This window comes from Stegostoma tigrinum, chromosome 19, assembly GCF_030684315.1.
Source record: "Stegostoma tigrinum isolate sSteTig4 chromosome 19, sSteTig4.hap1, whole genome shotgun sequence".
NCBI lineage: Eukaryota > Metazoa > Chordata > Chondrichthyes > Orectolobiformes > Stegostomatidae > Stegostoma > Stegostoma tigrinum.
Genome location: NC_081372.1, coordinates 24,587,077 through 24,609,404, shown reverse-complemented (window position 1 = coordinate 24,609,404; position 22,328 = coordinate 24,587,077). Strand labels below are relative to the sequence as shown.

The 22,328-nt window shown below is 39.5% G+C and overlaps 1 protein-coding gene across 7 annotated transcripts in view; it reads right to left on the bottom strand.

Moving 5' to 3' along the window:
• Positions 1–22,328, bottom strand: part of LOC125461272 (receptor-type tyrosine-protein phosphatase T) — a 1,279,761-nt gene that overhangs the window by 275,200 nt on the left and 982,233 nt on the right. The gene's annotated exons all lie outside the window — the stretch shown is intronic.

Below are 22,328 nucleotides of genomic sequence, written 5' to 3'. Positions count from 1 at the left end.
AAAGATGTGTCATTGTTACATCAACAGAAATAGCTTAATTCTTACCGATTGACAGAATTATACCAACACAATTTGGTTGAATTTAAATAAGTTGTACAATTTATATGAACAATCTAAGACATGCTTTCTAATTTTGCAAATAACAACAAAGTTGAAGGATTGTGAATACTGAACAGGCCTTCACCAAATTACTGGATGACAGCAACATGAAGATTAGGCAAATAATTGGCAAATGATGTTCAACACAGATGAATGTATCATAGTGCCAAACAGAGGAACAAGGAGATCTTAGTGTACAAATAATAAACATTGCACCACAAGTCAGCAAGGCCATAAAATCCAGTAAACCAAGAATTTTGCTTCATTTCTACAGGGATAGAATTGAAGCATAGGAAAGTTCTAATAAATTTGTATCCAACCTCGGCTTGTCAACAAGTTTTTTAAAAAAATAGTTGAGGAACTAGGAAGGATGAAGAAGTGCTATACAGGAAGGAAAGCAGAAAACTGTATTAGGAAAGTATCTTGAAAGTAGGTAGATCAGAGGTCAACTAATAGAGGTGTTTAAAATTGAGAAAGGTTTTGTTAGAGATTAAATGAGAGAATGCTTCCTCAGCATAGATTAGAACATAGAACTGTACAGCACAGTACGGGCCCTTTGGCCCACGATGTTGTGCTGAACTTATACCCTAAACCTAAGGTCTATTCAACCTCCACTGCTACCTTATACTATCATCCAATGTCTATCTAATTGCTGCTTAAATGTCCCTAATGAGGCTGACTCCACTACCCTCTCTGGCAATGCATTCCATGCCCCTACCACTGTCTGAGTAAAGAACCTACCACTGACATCTCCCCGATATCTATCTCCTTTCACTTTAAAACTATGTCCTCTCGTAAAAATGCCACCTCCACCCTAGGAAAAAGTCTCTGGCTGTCCAGTCTATCTATTCCCCTGATCATTTTGTACACCTCTCATCTTTCGTCATTCTAAAGAGAAAAGCCCGAGCTCTCTCAAACTTTCCTCGTAAGACCTTCCCTCCATTCCAGGCAACATCTTGGTAAATCACCTTTTCCAACACTTCCAAAATGAGGTGACTAGAACTGGACACAATACTCCAGCTGTGGCCAAACCAGGCTTTTGTACAGATTGAGGACAACAAGATAAAGTGGACATGAAGAAATCCAGTTGTGAATTCAGATAAAATCTATTTTCCTAAAGAGCAGTGAGAACTCACTATTATGTGAAATGGTTGAGGCCAATAGTGTGGGTGTTTTCAAAGGGAAAGTGAACAAGCACATGATGCTCAAATAAAGGATAAACACCAGAATGTAATGAATGATTTGGCTTGGTGCGATTTGTCACACGTATGACAAAAAAATTACATTCTGAAACGCTGCCTGATTATGTTGGTTCAAGGAAGATTTTACATTCATTGATTTGACAATAAGTTCAAGTAGAAACTTGAATGGAAAATTTAATTCACAAAACTATTGCAATTTTCAGCCCCATTCCTAATCATATCCGAAGTGAGAACTCTGTCCGTAAGTGTCAAGCTTGACATAACATAATGACTTTTTGAATTACTTCATCTTTATATGTATTCTTTTTATTGATCTTTGACCTAGTTTTCTCAGTCAGAAATGCTACCAATACGTCAAAAAATTTTAACTCCCATTGTTAGCATCAAGTGATTTCAGGTAAGATAGTGTATTACAAAAGTGAAGCTCTCAATTTGCTTTAGCCATAATCTTGGAGAAGTATTCTGGTTTAATACATTTTTAATGAATCCCCACACCACTCATCTCTGTGGCATCATTAAGTGAGAATGACAATGTTGTTTAATTTGTGCTCTTTTATGCTCAATTTCCACAAGAAACTGAATTAAAGATGTATATATTTGTGCACATTGGGATTCTGAAAAGTGATTTAAGAGATTTTGATTCTCCTAAACGCGTCTGACTTGAAATTGCATTCTCAAAAGTAAAGGCAAATTACTTCATAATGCCCAGAACAAAGATAATGTGAAATTTATATTGACTTCCTTTGGATTTTCAAATTTTAGAGAGCATCAGATGTCACTTTATTTGGAGCTGACGGCCAACAGAGATTCAGCTGAAAACGAGGGGATATTTTGTAGTACGGGCAATATATAGTTTAGATAGATAAGACACCACAGAAAGACACAATTCCCCAGTGGTTAAATGAGATGTCAATCCTGACTTCAATCTAGAAAGACACTGGATACAATTTTCAAGCTGTCCTATCCAGTGGCCAATAGACACCTAAAACAGAAGGAAGACCTCTTCAATATGTTCATTTGGAGTCAGCATCCTTTGAAAGACTCCATTACAAAATAAGTCATTAATAAACAAGACAGTCTCCAAGGTTTTCAACGTCCCTGGTGCTTTTGTTTCATTCTAACAAAACCTTCTGAGAGCGAGGATGAATAGAAGTTCTTCCACTGACTATATTCCCAGTGATTGTGGCTTCTGCCCTAAGTGCTTGCTGCGTTTCCCCTTCTGAGATTCACTTGAGGGTTGTTACTGATGAGGCAAGCAGCACAAAGTTCAATGTTGAAGAAGTGAAAACTGCCAGGCAAGCCTTAGGCCTCTCTGATCCAGTCCAAACTACTTTTGATATTCTAGTCTTAGATTGGAACTGTGTGGTATCAGATGATTGTTTGCAACTAAGATGGTTTATCATTGAATAATCCATGCATTTCTCACAGTTTTGTGAGTGGTTGCCCTATTAGGGAAATGAACTTCCATCAACCAAAAGTCGACAAAAATTCCACATGTCTTCCATTCTCTTCAACTTAGGATTTTCCTCCTTGACATTGACAGGGCCCTTGTTTGTAAACATTCTGTTCAGAATTATGGGACCTTGCGTTCTCCTTTACCATGCTCCATATTTAATCATTGGGCACTCTTCAATTCCTCCCAAAATTCTATAACCTTCTGATGTAAGCCCAAGTGATGTAACATCCACCCTTTCACATCTTTCTTTCTCACTATACAGAGACTCAAATATCCTTTAGAACATAGAACATAGAAAATTACAGTACAGGCCCTTCGGCCCTCGATGTTGTGCCAACCTGTCATACCAATCTGAAGCCCATCTAACCTACATTATTCCATGTATGTCCGTATGCTTATCCAATGACAACTTAAATGTACCTAAAGTTGGCAAATCTACTACCATTGCAGGCAAAGCGTTCCATTCCCTTACTACTCTCTGAGTAAAGAAATCACCTCTGACATCTGTCCTATATCTTTCACCCCTCAATTTAAAGCTATGCTCCCTCGTGCTCGCCATCACCATCCTAGGAAAAAGGCTCTCCCTATCCACCCTATCTAACCCTCTGATTATTTTATCTGTTTCAATTATGTCACCTCTCAACTTTCTTCTCTCTAATGAAAACAGCCTCAAGTCCCTCAGCCTTTCCTCGTAAGACCTTCCCTCCATACCAGGCAACATCCTAGTAAGTCTCATCCGCACCCTTTCCAAAGCTTCCACATCCTTCTTATAATGCGGTGACCAGAACTCTAGCAATACTCCAAGTGCGGCCACACCAGAGTTTTGTACAGCTGCAGCATAACCTCTTGGTTCCGGAACTCAATCCCTCTATTAATAAAAGCTAAAACACTGTATGCCTTCTCAACAGCCCTGTCAACCTGGGTGGCAACTTTCAAGGATCTGTGTACATGGACACCGATATCCCTCTGCTCATCTACACTACCAAGAATCTTACCATTAGCCCTGTACTTTGCCTTCTGGTTACTCCTACCAAGTGCATCACCTCACACTTGTCTGCATTAAACTCCATTTGCCACCTCTCAGCACAGCTCTGCAGCTTATCTATGTCTCTCTGCAACCTACAGCATCCTTCATCACTATCCACAACTCCATCGATCTTCATGTCGTCTGTAAATTTACTAACCCATCCTTCTACGCCCTCATCCGGGTCATTTATAAAAATGACAAACAGCAGTGGACCCAACACCGACCCTTGCGGTACATCACTAGTAACTGGTCTCCAGGATGAACATTTCCCATCAACTACCACCCTCTGCCTTCTTACAGCAAGCCAATTTCCGATCCAAACTGCTATATCTCCCACAATTCCATTCCTCCTCATTTTGTACAATAGCCTTTTGTGGGGAACCTTATTGAACGCCTTGCTGAAATCCATATACACCACATCAACCGGTTTACTCTCGTCTACCTGTTTGGTCACCTTCTCAAAGAGCTCAGAAAGGTTTGTGAGGCACGACCTTCCCTTCACAAAACCGTGCTGACTATCCCTAATCAATTTATTCTTTTCTAGATGATTAAAAATCCTATCTCTTATAACTTTTTAACTCTTGGTAAAGTATTGGAAAGATCAATGCCAAAGGCTTGGCAATCTCTCCCTGACTTTCCCGGAGGATCCTAGGATAAATCCCATCTGGCCCAGGGGACTTATCTATCTTCACCCTCTGTCGGATTTCTAATACCTCTTCCTTGTGAACCTCAATCCCACCTAGTCTAGTAGCCTGTATCTCAGTATTCTCCTCGACAACATTGTCGTTTTCTAGAGTGAATAGTGTTGAAAAATATTCATTTAGCGCTTCCCCTATCTCCTCTGACTCCACACACAACTTACCACTACTATCCTTGATTGGCCCTAATCTTACTTTTGTCATTCTTTTATTCCTTAAATACCTATAGAAAGCCTTAGGGTTTACCCTGATCCTATCCGCCAACAACTTCTCATGTTTACTTCCCAATATGAAACTGTAATCCCACCTGAAGAGTAACTGATCAGTTAGAGGGGCCAGAAGCTTAGTGATGGATCCTCTGGACAAGGGTAAGAAGATGATATGTGGATTGGAATACCAACCACGAAATGGGTGGGCAGAGGGCTTACAGCATGGTAAGGAGGTGGCTTTCTATGTGGACCTTCAATTCCTGATCCCTTGACTAGGCATGTGCCTCAAGGAAATATGCTGGGCGGTCTCCCCAGAGCTAGGTGTGCTGCCCAATGGAAGCACAATGAAGTCTGTAAGTGACTATATAAAGGCATCTTATTGACAATTGGGCGGCAAAGGCTGACTAGCACTGATGCTCTTGACTTAAACAGGGAGGGAAAGCAGGAAGGTGATGGGAACTCTGTGCAACATCCGGCTATCCAATCACAGACCCCTTCTCCACCTTCAGAACGAGTGGGGAAAGCCAGATGGAGCTCATTAAATTCCAAACAGCGATTCAATTTATTGTGAATTTAGTATATTGAATTTGTTAGTTGCAATGTGTTATACTGGAGAGGCTGAACACAGATTGGGTGAATAGTGCAGATACCTTGATGACTGTAACATCACTATGGCTCAGATAGACTAATTTCAATTAATAAAATTTGGAACGTAAAGCTGGTGTGAATAATGGTGACCAGGAAGCTGTCTGATTCTTGTAAATATCCATTTGGTTCAATAATATCCTTTACAGAAGGAAATCTGATGTTCTTACCTGGGTCTGGCCTACATGTGATTAAAGACCCATGACAACTCAGTTGGTCTTTAGGGGCTCTCTGAAATGCCTTAGCAAGTCACTGAGTTCAAGACCAATTATAGATGGGCAACAACTTCTTACCTTCCCATTGATCCCATCAAAGAACACAAATAGTCCTGGAAGCCCAGACTTTATCTTCTAGTCACGTGTAATTTGAAATCTCTTTCCCATTCATATTCCGAGCTCACTACCCTTAGCTAATGACACTTTCTGCAGATCAGATCAAAGAACAAACCAAAACAATAACTGCGTTCCTCTCTGTAATAGCATGGCCTGCTGAGTATTTCCTACAATTTCTGTTTTTATCTGAGATTACCCATGCTAACCATATTTTCCTTTTGTGAAAATTTCAGTTAATTTTCTTACTAACGTCCCAAAATAAATATGTTTTACGCCAGAATTTCAAGCAGTGTTCATGTAAATGGAGTTAATTTGGAGGCACACTACTGGCTTAACATATTAATTAAGCTTTGAAAAAAAAACCAAATGCAATTTCTACCTGAATCTCATGTTATGACCATTGGCTAGAGAAGGAAACTTGGACAAAAGGAAGAAAATGAAAACAAAAAAAGGAAAATGGAATTCAGTTAATTTACAAATACCACACCACATTTTTTCCCGAAGAATCTATAGCCCCATACATCTATCCTGTGCAGTTGAAAGCTACTCAAAGAATATATAATTATAAGCTGTCACAGTGATTTTTCCACACTGCACTTTACCATCAACAGTATTAACCAAGTCTCTAATTGTTTAATTATTGTTACAAATGCATCACCGTTACACCTGCTTGGTTATTTTCCAACTGCATTGTCCAAGTTAAGCATTTAAAATTATGTACTGGCAGCTTGCTCCCTAATTGTGCCATGCTTTTCCAAAGCCAGGAGGATTTGAAAATAGTTCAACTTTGTACAAAACATCTTATTCTTTCTAGTCATGTGATGTCATTTAAAATAACAGTGTTCAGGTGATGTATCTTTTTTTTGAATATGTGGCAACATGAACTGGAATTTAATTGTACAAGATGAAAATCCCAATTTACTGTAATGCAGAATATAATTCTTTTTAACTTTACATGCTGTAACATTCAGTTTGAGGCTAAATGATGGATTCTGCTCTGAAAACATTCAAATACTTACTGAAAATTTTATAAAAGCAGATTTTATCTTTACAAAGGGATGTGGCTTAACTCAATAATGACAATTTTAGGAGTTAATGGGAAAGTTATTGTGCACATTTTGAAAACTGCGAGAACTATGTTATTTCTTTTCTTTATTAACATGTAGTTTTGCAGAATAGGGACATGGGGTTATCAAAATACCTGAAAGCTGCTACAATATACTGCTCATCTGACTGCCAACTTCCTCAACAAATTGCATGACTTCCATCTTAACCAGTTAGAGTTCAAATCAATGTTTTGCCAACTTGATTTTTTGGAAGCAATGCAAGATAGATGAAAATCCAACATTATGCAGGGATTTAAAGATAATAAAATGTGAGGCTGGATGAACACAGCAGGCCAAGCAGCATCTCAGGAGCACAAAAGCTGACGTTTCGGGCCTAGACCCTTTTCCAAGATAATAAAATGTGAGGCTGGATGAACACAGCAGGCCAAGCAGCATCTCAGGAGCACAAAAGCTGACGTTTCGGGCCTAGACCCTTTTCCAAGATAATAAAATGTGAGGCTGGATGAACACAGCAGGCCAAGCAGCATCTCAGGAGCACAAAAGCTGACGTTTCGGGCCTAGGCCTAGGCCCGAAACGTCAGCTTTTGTGCTCCTGAGATGCTGCTTGGCCTGCTGTGTTCATCCAGCCTCACATTTTATTATCTTGGAATCTCCAGCATCTGCAGTTCCCATTATCTCTGATACCATTATGCAGGGATTTACATGGCATATATGGCAAATAATTGCAACTAAGACATTGTGGATTCAGTACACAGCAAGTCTCCATGAAAAGAGAAAAATGACGCTCAATATTGGTATAGTATTAGCAATGCACATACAGCAACTGGAATTGACAAGGCTACACAATTTTCAGGAGTTAATTTAACTGGTGACCTATGGATGTCAAAGAAGCACTCTGGTGCAATTGGCCAGTTTGGGTTCCATGGAAACCTTATCTGACTTCTGCATGGATTATGCCAAGCATCAGCACATCCCTGGAAACTGGTCAACTGGTTAGGAAATGTCTGTGAGACTCAGAGGCCTGTGAATTCAAAACCCCCCCAAACAAATATCTCACTTTTTTTTAACCACCTCCAATATTCCTGCTCAACGTGATTAATCTAGTATCTCAATGCTGATGAAAAAACGGACAAACACATATTGTGCATCTGTGCATGAAAATCACAATTGTGAATTGCATTTGTCTGGGATCCTGAATCTCATTTTTCATCTGCATTTCCTGTAATTTGGGCAGAAATAAGCAAACAAATAATTGGGCAAAATTCCCCACGCTATTGTCCTTCACTGGGTGCTCATATTTCAGGTGAGTGGGCAGGGGAGTGAGCGGGGGCCCAACTTGGTGCCAGTTTCAATAACCCCCCTCACCAATGTTGCCATGGCTCCTGCCGTCACCCAGCAACTCCCTGCCCAGCAACCAGCAACAGCTTCCAGTTCCCCCTTACCCCATGACCCAGGTTTCTGGTAGCTGTAAATCCAAAATAAAAGCTAAGTACATTGGAAATATGCACAGGGTCAAACATTCTAAACAGTAAAATACCGAAGTTAATCCTTTTCCGAAACACCGTGGGATGCTTGAAATCACAATGAGTCAGCAATAAGTTATATTGAAGCTCTCAGTCAAATTGGTCAGCTCCAATGGCAGAGTAGGCAATCCAACAGGAGGATGCATGTTAGGAGTTAAGTTACATTACAGCACAAATTTATGGGCAAGCCGTCATTGGCCATCAAGATTTCATTGTGAAACCTGACAAATACAGCTGAGCCAGCAAGAAAGTTTGAAGTGCTCTACTTTTGGATACAACGAAGGGTTGATATAGTGTTGTAAACTATGGTACAAAGCAAATACACTACCTAGTTTATCTAGTTTGTCAACTATTTAAAATAAAAACAAACATCTTGGAATAGTTTGACAAGCAGACATTCTTTCCCGTGAGAAACAGAATGGGAATGGTGGCAAATCCCAACATCAAAGAAGCCCTGCTGTTGTGGTTCAAGGCAGTTCGAGGAAAGAACATTCCCATCTCCAATCTATTCCTGTATATGAAAGAGGTGTACCTGAGCAAAGAGTTTTTGTTACAATGAGTTCATTCAAACCAGGTTGGACAGGGGCCTCTCTGTAGCTATCTCAAAGCTCTGCTTAACACAAATTTGTGGGCAGGACCCTGCCAATATGAATTATCATAATTTTACCATATTAAGCAGGCTACATGTATATGTATTGTTGGTATCCTATTTTCCTTCTTCAGATACTAACTTTCCTGTTGTGTAATTGAAGCATTTTCTATCTTCGTACAAGAAGAATAGTTTTTTCATGTGAAATGAGCAGGAGAAATATCTATATCCAGAACTGAGCTGAAACTTCATTTTGTCAGGACTGCTCTTTAGTGGACTTGCTTGTGATTTGTTAGTGGAATAGTAAGTTTTCTTTTCCTAGCCTGGGAAAGCTAAATTGAGTGAGAGTGACCTCCTTCTTTACAAATTTCTTCAAGGAAATATCAAGAAATAACTGTTTACTGCCATAAAACATACTATCTATATCGTAATAATGTGCCAGATTATTTGCAGTAATTTAGCATGTTCTGTTATCTTCCTGTTATGTTACTTGCAAGCTGGTTGCTTACAATAAGGAGCTGCAGCACCACATTCAGCATTATCATCATGTAACACACACAGCCAAAATAACAAGAAAAACTTTGAAGGGTTTGAATATTTAGAGAATTTCAGGATGACACATGCGTTAATGGAAGTCTAAAGGTAGTGGTGTTGCCTGAAAAATGATTCTGATTTCCTGAGTGAAAGGCTCCTGTAAATTGTAATTCTAATTTCTTAAAATTATTCATCATGGTACATTTCTAGAATGCATGAAAGGTACTTCATTCATGAACTACAGGCGTAGATAGCAAATTAAAGATAGATATTCATTTGTGGCAGGCAAGGTACTTTACTGGAAGTGACACTTCAAAATTCTATCCTAACAATCAGAGAGCATTTTACATGTGCCTGTCGTTTGTCTTTATGTAGACCATGTCCCTGAAAACCCACAAATATTGCAACCCAAACTCTGATATGACTTGACCATGGTAGCTACAAAATCTGAAGTACCAGATACATTACATCAAATGTATATGATATCTGGAAGAATTTGTGGACTTTTAAAAATGGTGCACGGTTTAGATATAGAGATCCTGACCCGATTTCAGTCAGCCCCATCCTGAGCTGGTAGAGGAAAGGGAACGGAGCATGATTTACAAAGGCAGGAACTCTGATGTCAGCAGCGCCAAAGTGAACACAGTGCTGTATTCAAACAGACCCATTATGGACTGTCCAAGGGCATTAGACCACATACATAAACAGATGGAGTTAATAATATAAATATTACTGAAGGGAAGATTGGGTCTACCTATCTGTCATGATTTGAATTTGTTTTTAAATGTGCTGCTCCTTAAACTTAACCAAAGCCATCAGCAGGTTTTTTTTAAAACAGATACAGCCAAGAATAAAAAGGAGCACTTGTTCATGCATTTTCAATAGAATTCTTTGTTAATATTATCTAAAAAGCAAACGTTTTGTCATGATGAATACTTGGCTGAGTCTCAAAGCACTATTTTCTCAGTGGGGTTCTGAGTGCCCAATTTGGTTGAAAACTTAAAGATGCTATTAAGTGATTTTTTTGATGAAGAGTTTGAACAGAAGCGCATCTTTTTTACTTTAGATTAATTAGATTAATTTCTTGGAGTTTTAAAAACTTTGATTATATTGTATAATATGAGGTTTTGTGCTGTCAAAAGTACATGAATGAGATCTGCATTAGATTGTCTAAAATTCTTTTCCATATGGCCCCTGAGGTTTGTCCATGGTCCCACATTAGGTGAATGGCGGTCGAGGTGGCACAGAAGGTAGAAGAGGGTATGGGGAAAGGGTTGGTTGTTGAAGTTTAGAGGGTCTAGCAATTTCTATTTTATTTTCCCCATTGCCAAATCACCCTTTATCTATTTATGCATGATATGCTGGCTGTGGTTGGCCAGCTTTGAATTGGTCTCCCAAACTAAGGAGATTCTAAATCCCCGTTTATATATTTTTTTCATGTTATCCCCACACAGAAGAAATGCTTACATTTCCCTGCAGTATCTGTGTCGCGTGCGTGTACGTGCACATAAGCCTGATGCTCCTGATATTGCCAGGCAGTCTCCCTGCGATGACTCTGATATCAAGGAGTGATGTCTGAGGTGCAGGGACCCCAAAAGTGTCCTACCACTAAATCAAGACTTGGTGTAGGCTTGTATCAGAAATAATGGGAACTGCAGATGCTGGAGAATCCAAGATAACAAAGTGTGAAGCTGGATGAACACAGCAGGCCGAGCAGTATCTCAGGAGCACAAAAGCTGATGTTTTGGGCTAAACTAAGGTAAATAGAAGACCCTGAGAGGAGGAATGATGTCTTGTTTAATATTTGCAAATTGATTCTGTTACCAAGTTGGATCACTGTGGATTGGCCAGCAGAGTGCATTTATATCGACTGGAACAGACATCCTCTCACCATGACAGCCACATAGCTAACTGGGTGAGGACTCAACTACATAGACAGAGGCTCTTGCTAATAGAAGCTGTATTCCACATTGTCAACAGTTGAATTGGGCAGAGGCAGCTTGGTACTTATGCTCAGAAACAGTCACCTTTCAGCTGTAAATTATTATCATTTTGCTGGAGAGTCCAGATACTCGCTTGAATTCTTTCATGGAACCTTACCTATCTAGGCTGACTTGTGTCCAGTACTATTGGCAGGATGGGATTGAGGTAATAAGCCTAATTTACCCTACATCTCCCCTTCCTTTCTCCTTCAATCTGCCCCACACCCTCCTCCTCACATGTTGTTCCATCCACCCTGACATATCACACTGGCCCTTAAAGATTGTTGTGGTGTAGTGCCATGTCCCTATCTCTGAGACAGAAGGCAGAGTTTCAAGTCTCACCTGCCACCAGATAAAGCTATAACTGAGTGCCTGTTGTTTGTCACCTCCTTTTTCTGGGCAATACTCTAAAGCCCCATGATTAATGTTCTTCATCTGTCAAATTCAAAACTCCCTATGAAATCACACAATTACCAAATCAATATCTTAATTACCATCCGACCGTGTAAATGAAACATTCTGACATGTTCCATTCTGTCACTCTTGCTGCCCACTTCTCTGAAAATGCAGTGCACCATCTCATCAGCATGAAGGGAAGTACAATATAATTAGATGGATGAGTTCACATTCAGTGAATGTGTTTCTGATCAAGGATTTTGATGACAATTGAGAGTCATGATCACTTCCAGCTGGCAATTTCCTGTTGAAAGCATTGTAGCTAATTAAAGGTTTTACAAATAAATCAATGATTTCAGTGAGTTCTCTGTGCACCAGTAGGTGTCAGTATCCAAAATCATTATCTAATCATGAGAAGTTTGTACTTCTACCAAAACCTGTATTCAAAATTATTTTTAAATGCTATTAAATGCTTGGGCCATGAAAAATCAGCCTCTTGCTGCCTACTGACACCCATTGTTTGTTTTAACATCTCATTTAGCATGTTTCATTGTGGGGGCAGTGGTCAAGATTATGATTTCATGTTTCATTTGTGGCTCTCCGCTACTTTTCCTGACACATGAGGCAGTTCAATGAATGAATATATTTTCTGGAGCAATAATATTCAATACGAAATTGTATACAATAAACAGGCAAGGCCTGGAATTTTGTAATGATGGAGGCCGCTGTGAAAATGGTATCAGAGGTCAAAATCCAGAAGTCATACCCTTATAAGCAGTTGCTATTATTTTAGTATAGGCTGATGGGGACATGGAACAAATTGGGGACTGGTGTGGGTAGTCAGCAGCTTGCAAGCCTGATCAGACCACATGTGGAATTGGCCCACGCGCTGATCTACTGCAATGTAATGTTTATCTATAAGCGGTTACCTGGCTATAATATTTATCGTTTTAACTTCATTTCTTATTTTCCAACTTATACCATGAATCACTGTAAGGTAACGTAGCATTATATCCTTATTTCTCTATTTTGTATCTAAGAATTCTACCTAGGTGCTTTGTATCTAAAATGATGACGTGAGGAGTGACATTGTGAAACTTTCACTGTGCTCCTGTAGTTCTGTACTTGTGTACAGTGCACATGACAATAAACCCAATTCAGGTTTTAATTCTCATTCTAAAGGTTGTGCTTTGTGCATCGGTGGTTCACATAGGAAGTAGCCCACGTATAAAGTCACAGCCGTGTCCAGTCATGTTTGATAGTACATGTAAATTAGACCTGGTGGAGCAAGTCCATATTTAGAGGAGCCCTTTGAAGAGCTGGAGTGCCTTTTAGAGAAGTCAGCGACCCTTTCTGATGCAGTACTGTGGCACCTTTGATGGAAGCTGGGTACCCTTTGGGAGGGGTAAGCTGCCCTTTGGGATTGTTGGAAGTAGGCATGAATGTACACAAAAAAATGCAAAGCGCATCAGAACTGTCAAGCTCAACCTGGGTCTAAAAGACAGGTAAATTGGGGAATATTATAAACTTTTAAAAATCTTCAGCTTTTGTGTTTATTTTGGGAATAACAGGGCTTGATTTCCAGTGCACTACCCCAACGAGGTGTGACAAAGCTTGTTCAGACCACTGCTGCAGTTCTGGTCTATTAGAAAAAATGAACAGTGAAGGAAGTGTAGAAAATATTGACGTGAATGTTACCAAAATCAAAAAGATGCACTTATGTAGAAAAATTGAACAGCCTGGAGCTGTTTGAATCAGAGAAGACTAAGAATAGACAAATAAAAGCAAAATACTGCAGATGGTGGAAATCTGAAACAAAGTGAATCGAGGAGAAATTCAGGTCTGACAGCATCTGTGAAGAGTGAAGGAATTAATGTTTCCAGTCTTATATGACTCTTCTTTGGTTCCGAATAGAAGAAGAGTTCTGAAAAAGGATCATACTAGATTCCAACACTAACTTTGTTTCTCCTTCCACAAATGCTGCTAGACGTGCAGAGTTTCTCCAACATTCTCTTTGCTTTTGACAAAGAATAGATCTGTGGGTTGATGATGAAAGGGCAGACAGATCCAGCAGCATGAGTTTGGACGTTAAGGGAAGTGTCATCACAACCCTGCAGCAAGAAGGTCCATTAAATATAATTGAATTACAATATTATAGCTGATTTTAGGACCATAATGAATTTTGGCCAGATCCTGCAAACCATAAAAATGGCAATAGTTAGCTGTGCAGTGGATCGGTATTGCACAATGTTTCACTTTAAATCCAATTAACCATTTTCTGACCATAAAGGAGTGTTAATACCAAGAGGTGTATACCTCATGACACTAACTGGAACCACAAAACCATAGAAATATGCAGCACAGAAAGGAGCCAGTATTCCCATCTTGTCCACGCCGACCCAAAGACATCCAGGTGCTATTCCTAATTCCATCTTTTTATATATGGCCCATTACCCTTAAGCTTACAGCACTTAAGGTGCAGATCCAGGTATTTTTAAGAAGAGTCCAGGGTATCTGCTTCTGTCGCCAACTCAGCCAATGAATTCAGAAACCCACCACCCTCTGCTTAAAAAAGTTCTTCGTCACATCTTCTCTAATCATTCTGCCACTTAGCTTGATTCTATGACCCCTGGTTTTTGAACTCTCTGGCAAGGAAAACAGGTTCCTCCTATTTACTTGGCACGGTGGCTCAGTGGTTAGCACTGTTGCCTCGCAATATCAGGACAGTGTGGACTTGTTGGGCTGAAGGGCCTGTTTCCACATTGTAGGGATTCTATGACTTCTACCCCTCACAATTTTGTACACCTCAATCATGTCACCTCTCAACCTTCTCCGTTCCGAGGAAAACAACTCCAATTTCTTCAATCTCTCCTCTTTGCAGCAATTCTCCAGCATTGGCAACATTCTAATAAATCTCTGCACTCTCTCCAGAACGATTATGTCTTCCTCTAGTGTGGTGACCAGAACCACACACAATACTCTAATTGTGGCCTCACCAGTGTTTTATACCGTTTCATCGTTTTATCACGACTTTCATATTCTATACTCTGCCAATGAAGGAGAACATTCTTACATGCCTTCTTTACAACCTTATCTACCTGTACTGCTACCTTCAGGCACCTGTGCACTTGCACGCCAAGGTCTCTCACTTCATCTACCCCTTTCAATATATTCCTGCCTATTGTACATCTCTTTTTATTGTTGAACTTCACTAAATGCATTACCTTACACTTATCAGAGTTGAACTCAGTTTGCTACTTGCCTGCCCACTCCACCAACCCAATTATATCATTTTGGAACTTACTGTTTCCCTCTGCACAACCCCCTACACGACCAATTTTTGAGTCATCTGCAAATTTCCCAATTGTGCCCCTCACATTCAAGTCCAAATCATTAATGTACAAAGTAAACAGCAGGGGCTCCAACACCAAGCCTGCAGAGCACCACTTTAAACAGCTTTCCATTCACAAGGCCAGCGATCGACCATTATCCTTTGTTTGCAGTTTCAAAGGCAGCTTTGGGTCCGATTCGACACATTATAATGTACTCCATGGGCTTTTACTTTTTTGACCAGTCTACCATATAGGATCTTGTCAATTGCCATACTAAAATCCATGTAGATGATATCCACTGCATGACCTTCATTGATCCGCCTTATCACTTCCTAAAATAATTCAGCCAAATTTGTAAGGTATGGCCTTCCCTTATCAAAGCCATGCTGACTACTGCTAACTTGACCATGCCTTTCTGACAGTTTATCCGATCTGTCAAGAATGATTCTAACAATTTGCCCACTGCCAAAATAAGGCTAACTGGCATATAACTTTTTGGCATTTTCTTTACAACCTTTTTAAACAATGGAACCATATTTGCATTCCTCCAGTCCTTTGACACCTTAGCTATGTCTAGTGAAGATTGAAAATTATTCCTCAGAGAATCAATTATTTCTCCCCAACCTTCCTCAACATCCCAGACAATAAGCCATCTGGCTCTGGCAACTAAACCACTTTCAGAGATTCCAAATCCTCTCAATACCTACTTACTTGTTATGATTCTTTTGACCAATATTCATACTGCTCCTTCTGGGCTATTATGTCTACATCATCCCTTTCCTTTGTGACAATGAAGACAAAAGATTCATTTAAGCTTCTTCCCATATCCTTTGCATTTTCACATAAGTTCCCCTCTTCATCTCAGATAGGTCCCACATTTTCCTTAATTATTCTTTTGCTCTTTCCATACTTGTAAAACATCTTTAGGTTTTCCTTTATCTTGATTGCTAATAAATTTTTGTGCTCTCTCATTGATTTCTTTATTTCTTTATTCTACTTGATCCCTGCAGTTTACTTTTCTGGGCTCTCTGTAGTGTTGAGTGGTTTGTGACTATCATCAGCCTTCTTTTTCAGTATAACCTTCTCTTGTATTTTTCTAGACAAGCATGGGGTCTGGACTTGGTAATGCCATTCATATTTTTTGGAGGGGACAAATATATTTTGTGCCTCCTACTGGTTTTGCACTAATATATTCTTTATCAGTCCAGTCCAGTCCACTCCACATCAACCAAGTCACTTCTCAGGTTTGGGAAATTTGGTTTACCCCAGTTTAAAAACTTTTACTCCTGATTTATCTCTGTCTTCTTCCATTAAATTAATTATTGTCACTATCCCAACATAGTCACCCACTGTCACTTTATCCACTTTCCCATTCTTATTTCTCAAAACTAAATTCAGAATCGCATATCCTCTCATAGGGCTTGTCACATATTGTTTAAAAATTCCCCGGACACAGTACATGAATTTTTCATCCTTGATGCCCCTTATATGGTTTGAAACTCAGTTGATATTGGGATAGTTAAAGTCTCCAACTATTAGTGCCCTCTGATTCCTCCAGGCAGAATTTATCTACTGTGTGCTCTTCTATTTCCCTCCCCTGTTTGAGGGTCTACAGTATACTCCTGGTAGTATGACTGCCCTTTATAATTCCGAAGGTCAATCCATAAAGCCTCATTTGTTAACTGATTTAGTACATCATCCTTTCTCACAACTGTGATTGATTCTTTAACCAAAACTGTTACACCCACCGACATGTTTTTTTTTGTCATCCACTATCCTGCCAGAAACTCTACAGCCAGGGATAATGAGCTACGAATTCTGCCCCCCACCGCCTGCCCAGGCCAGGTTTCTGTTATAGCAATGACATTTTGCTGCCATGTGTCTATCTGTGCCCTTAGTTCATTTTCCTTGTTTGTAATATTCCTTGCATTGAAGTATAAGCAGCTCAACGTTGTCAATTTCCTCTGCTGGCCACTTGTTAATCCTCATTTCTGTTGTTTTTCTGAGTCACTGACTACATCACTAACTGCTTCACCTCCCATTTCCTGATCCGAATCTGACCTAACTAAGGCTACACTATGGTTCTGATCCCCTGCTACACAAGTATAAAACCTCAACAGCAGAATGAGGAAAACTTCCTGCGAGGATATTTGTCCTGGCTCTGCCCAGGTATAACCTATCAGGCTTGTACTGGTCCCAGCTTCCCTGGACCCAATGCTTCAAGAACTTAAACCCCTCTCTGGTACACCATTTCTGCAGCCACACATTGATCTGATTTATCTTCTTACTTCTGGTCTCGCTAGCACGTGCTATGAGAATAATCTCGAGATAATGACACTTAAAATCCTATATTTTATTTCTTAACTGCCTATATTCAGCTTTCAGGTCCTTTGCTTATCTATGTTGTTGGTACCAGTGTGTAATGTAACCTCGAGCTGTTCACCTCCCGCTCCAGAATGTCTTCGAGCCACTCTGCAACATCCCTGAGCCTAATACCAGGGATGAAACATACCATCCTGGAATCTTGTCAGTGGCCACAGAAGCCCTGTCTCTACCCCTTACTTTTGAATAACCTATCACTATAGACCTGTCACTTGTTTTCCTTCCCTCCTGTGCAGCAGTCACCCACAGTGACGTGAACTTAGCTGTTACTGTTTTTACTTGAGAGGTTGCTCTCCCCACAGTATCCAAAGTGATACATCTGTTTGGGTGGCGGGGGGGAACAACAGGAGGCTCCTGCACTTCATTCCTGAACCTTTTACTTTGTCTAATAGTCACATATTCCCTGTCAGCCTGTGTAATCTGCATCTATGGTGTAACCACCTCACTAAACGTGCTATCCATGACATTTTCAGCATCACGGATCCTCCACGAAGAATCCACCTGCAGCTCCAGCTCTGGCAAGCAGTTGGCGAGTCGCTGTAGCTTGACATCTTCTTGCACACGTCGTCATCAGAGACGCTGGAAGCATCCCTCTACTTCCCACATTGTGCAAGAGGAGCTAAGGTCTCCTGTCATGAGTTCTTTCTAGATTAAGCTAGTTACTCCTTTTAAAAGAATTTAATTAAGCTAGGGATCTTCCTTTGTTTCAAAAACTTCTGTTATAACAAAAGTTTCTACCTTATTTAAGCCAAAATATTATGCTTGATAATTTGTTAAGAAAATACTCTGCCAATATTGTTTAACAATCAGCTGTTTTCTTTGAGACCATATCATTTTCTGAACTGCCCGCACTGAGATCGAGCATTGCACTCAGTATTAGAGCTACATCTAACTCCCTGTCTCACCTAACTCCCTGTATCACCTAACTCCCTCTCTCACTTAACTCCCTGTCTCACGTAACTCCCTGTCTCACCTAACTCCCTGTCTCATCTAACTCACTGTCTCATCGATCTCCCTGTTTTCACCCAACTCCAAAACATTCTCGTTTAGCCATGCCACACTCACAGTAGAGCCTAACAGAGATTGATGAAGAAACCCAGCAGGTATGGCAGTGTCTGTGGAAACAGAGGCTCGGGATCTTTCTTCAGAATATAAGTCACTCCTTTCAATGTCAATGGGAGCAGGGATATAAAACTCCAAGAAAGTTCAGGAATCACACAGTTTGAAGAAACCTCTAAATTTTGCTGTCACTTTCTGGGAGGGTTCCATGAGTCATCCTGCTGCTTTTCATAAAATTCCTGACTCAACGTTGTAATGATGTGTTCTTGGTTTTGTTCTCAAACATCCTGATGCACTTAATTTTATTCATTTGTTCACATTAAATTACTGTTAGTACTCTTCCCACACCTACAATTTTAAGTAATGATAATAAGTAGAAACATACAAATCTATGAAGACAATTTGTACAGACAGTAGAAACGAAACAACTGGCAGTCAATTGTCATTACAAAATGTTTGCAACAAAATAAAGCAATTGTTCTATTTGAGGGATCTCTGCGACATTCAACTCATAATTCACAAACACAACTGTGATACCACATTGTGGAGCTGGAGGAACACAGGAGATCTCGCAGCATCAGAGAAGCAGGAAAGTTGACATTTCAGGTTAGGACCCTTCAGAAAAAAAAACACAACTGCACTGTTTTCTACTAGAGTTCAGAGAAACTAATAGTTTGCAGATTAAATAGTTCTGTGTGCTTTGCAATTTAATGCAAAGTTAAGTAGTCACTTTGATCCAAATTGAACAAAATGACAGAAAAATTGCAAAATATTATTTTAAAAATGAATTTCATTAAGTTCCAACTCTATTATAAGGATGCAGAGAGATGCATTAAGAGTTTGTATCTTTTTTCACACCCTTACAAAGGCTTTTGACAACTTAAAAGGTATTAACACGTTGTTCAAGACATTGATTTCAAGATTGCAAGTTTCAGGTTTTTAGCTGCTTAAATTGGTTGAAAAAGAATCCAAGTAGTTTGCTGAATATTGAAAGCTCCAATTTATTTATTTCGAACAAAGAAAAGTGGACCAATTTCCCAAACCTATTAATACTCAAAAATGTTTACTTGCTTAAAATCTATGTAACAGTCCAATCAGCAAAATAATTACTGAAAATAAGTATAAAGAGCAGTGGTAGCATTCTTGTAGGAAAATTGAATATGCTGTCACACTAATTTTGTGGTTGCATCTCCATTTGAAGATTGCAACTTGTGACTGCTGTTCTATTTTCAAGCACAAACATTATCCGTAAGTTGTGCCACATATTAAGATGTTACAATGGAGCCATTTCTCACTGGCATGCTCTTCCTAGAAGTTGACATTGTGCTTGCCAGTAATTTCATTCCAGCTATCCAACTAATATATGTGCATTCAACTTGCGCCTGTTGAATCACAGGTGTGAAGATTATGATTAAAGCTCTTTCAATTCAAAATCGGAAAGCACCATTCTGCTACACAGAAAACATTGGCTTTTTAATGTAGTTTTGTTAAAACTGGCAACTGTCTACTTGCAAAAGACCACAATCTTTTCCTTTATCATTGTGGCCTTGACACAGAATTGGAATTCTTCCTTGCACTGTTCGCAACACTGGGGTTACAGTTTGTGCACAACTATAAATTATTTATGTGTAACACTTCAAAAATTAATTAATGTATTTGAAATAAACAATTTACTGTATGATGACACACTGTGATAAAACATAGTCCATTGCAGAATGACTATTTTGTCGGTGATGGAGGTAGCAGGCTTTGTGGATGCTTCACACAGTAATTCAATGGACCGCTGGTAGATGTGGTACCATGTGATCAGTGACAGCATCTAGTATTCCAGAAGAGATATACAGCAACTTTTTGCAGTCATATGATTACTATGAGTGTTCTTAATTATACTTTCACATCACAATCAGTGTGTACTATAAGAAAACACTAAATTCAACTTAAGCTGATTTTATTAAAGACATGCATTTTTAAAAAAAGGAAATTAATAATTATAAGATGATAAGAAAAAGGACCAGGAGTAGGCCATTCAACCTGCTCCACTATACAATATGATCATAGCTGATCCACCACTCCTCAGATCTACTTTCCTGCCCTTTCCCCTTAACCCTTGATATCCTCCCTGATCATGAATCAATCTATCTCAGCCTTGAATATACACGAGGGCTTTGTCCCTACAGCTCTTTGTGGCAAAGAGTTCCAGAGTCTTTCAACCCTCTGAGAGGAAATTCCTCCGCATCTCAGTTTTAAGTTAGCACGCCTTAATTCTGAGATTGCCCTGTGGTCCTCGACTCTCCTGTGACAGGCAACATTGCTTCAGCATTTACCATGTCAAGCCCCTTAAAATTCTATTTGATCCAAAGAGATCACCTCTCATTCTTCTAAACTCCAGTGAGTAGATTCCCAACCTGTTTGGCCTTTGCTCATAAGACAGTCGGTCGATACCAGGGATTATCCTATTGAACCTTCTGTAAACTGCCACTAATCAAATGATATTTCTTCCACAGTCACAGGGCCAAGAGTGCTCACCAGCACCTTGCACCATTGCTGAGAGCTTTCCTGACCACTATACTCCAGAGCTGTTGAAATAAGGGCCAACAGGCTATTGGACTTGCTGATTACTGCAACCATATGCTAGGTTTCTGTGTTTCATGTTCAAGCATCACCAATCCCTTTGTGCTGCAACTTTGTGCAGTTTTCTTCAATTTAAATAATATTCTGTTCTTTTGTTCTCTGTTCCAAAATGAACAAACTCACCTTTTCCCACATTATACTCCATTTGTCAAAGTTTTGTCCAAATATTTAAAGAGTCAACAACTCCCTGCAAATTAGTTGCACATAAAATTCTTGCAAGCAATATTGCAAAAAGAGAAGTCTTTTGTCTTCTCATTAATGTATACATTTTACGTGATATTTAGGTTTCTTGAGGATATCTAAAGAAAGAACCAGTTTCCTAGTGATGCCATTGGTATGGAGTCTCCTCTTGTTGAGCTTATGGGTTATGAAATCACAAGCAGAAACCAGCCAGAAGACTGGTTCATGTTGAGCGAAATGAATGGTCAGGGTTACGAAATCCGATGGATAATCTTTAAAACAATGATAGGACAGAAGTTTATTGCCTTAAGTGTGTAAATCGGAGCATAATTCTCATTGAGCTGGGAGATTATAGGTCCCAGATGCTTAGCATTCAAATAATCAATTCAGACACATTGTTGGCTTGCCTTCTACAGTATTGTACCAAAGTGAAGCTTATTATCACAGAAGACAAACCGACATTTTCTATGCCATCTGAAATTCACTTCCTGCCAGGAGATCTGTGGGCAGTCCTTATAAACATTGAGCTACCCATTAGCGGTGACCAAACTTCAAGGTAATTCACTGTGAAAGATGACGGGAATGCCGTATAAATACAAGAGTTACTCACTGATGACAGTCTGAAACAATCCATAATTATACTTTCATCTCCCTACTCTACAAAAAAAAACTTGAGTGACATTAAAGTTCCTTTGGGCAATATTAAGGTTAAAAAAGAAAGCAAAGTCGAAAAGAAAACACAAAACAAATTAGAACTTGATTCAGCATAGCAACAGTGCAATTGATATAAACATAAAAAGTTTATGTGTTGGCATTAAAGTAAGGAAATGTCCAAAAGCACTTCATGGGAGCATTGAAAAACAACGTTTACCACTAAGCTGCATAAGGAGATATTATAGAACATGTTAAAAAGTTGGGTCTTATCGAAGGAAAGTCAGACAGAGATATCTAGACACAGGCAAAAGAAGGAATGGATATCAATGTG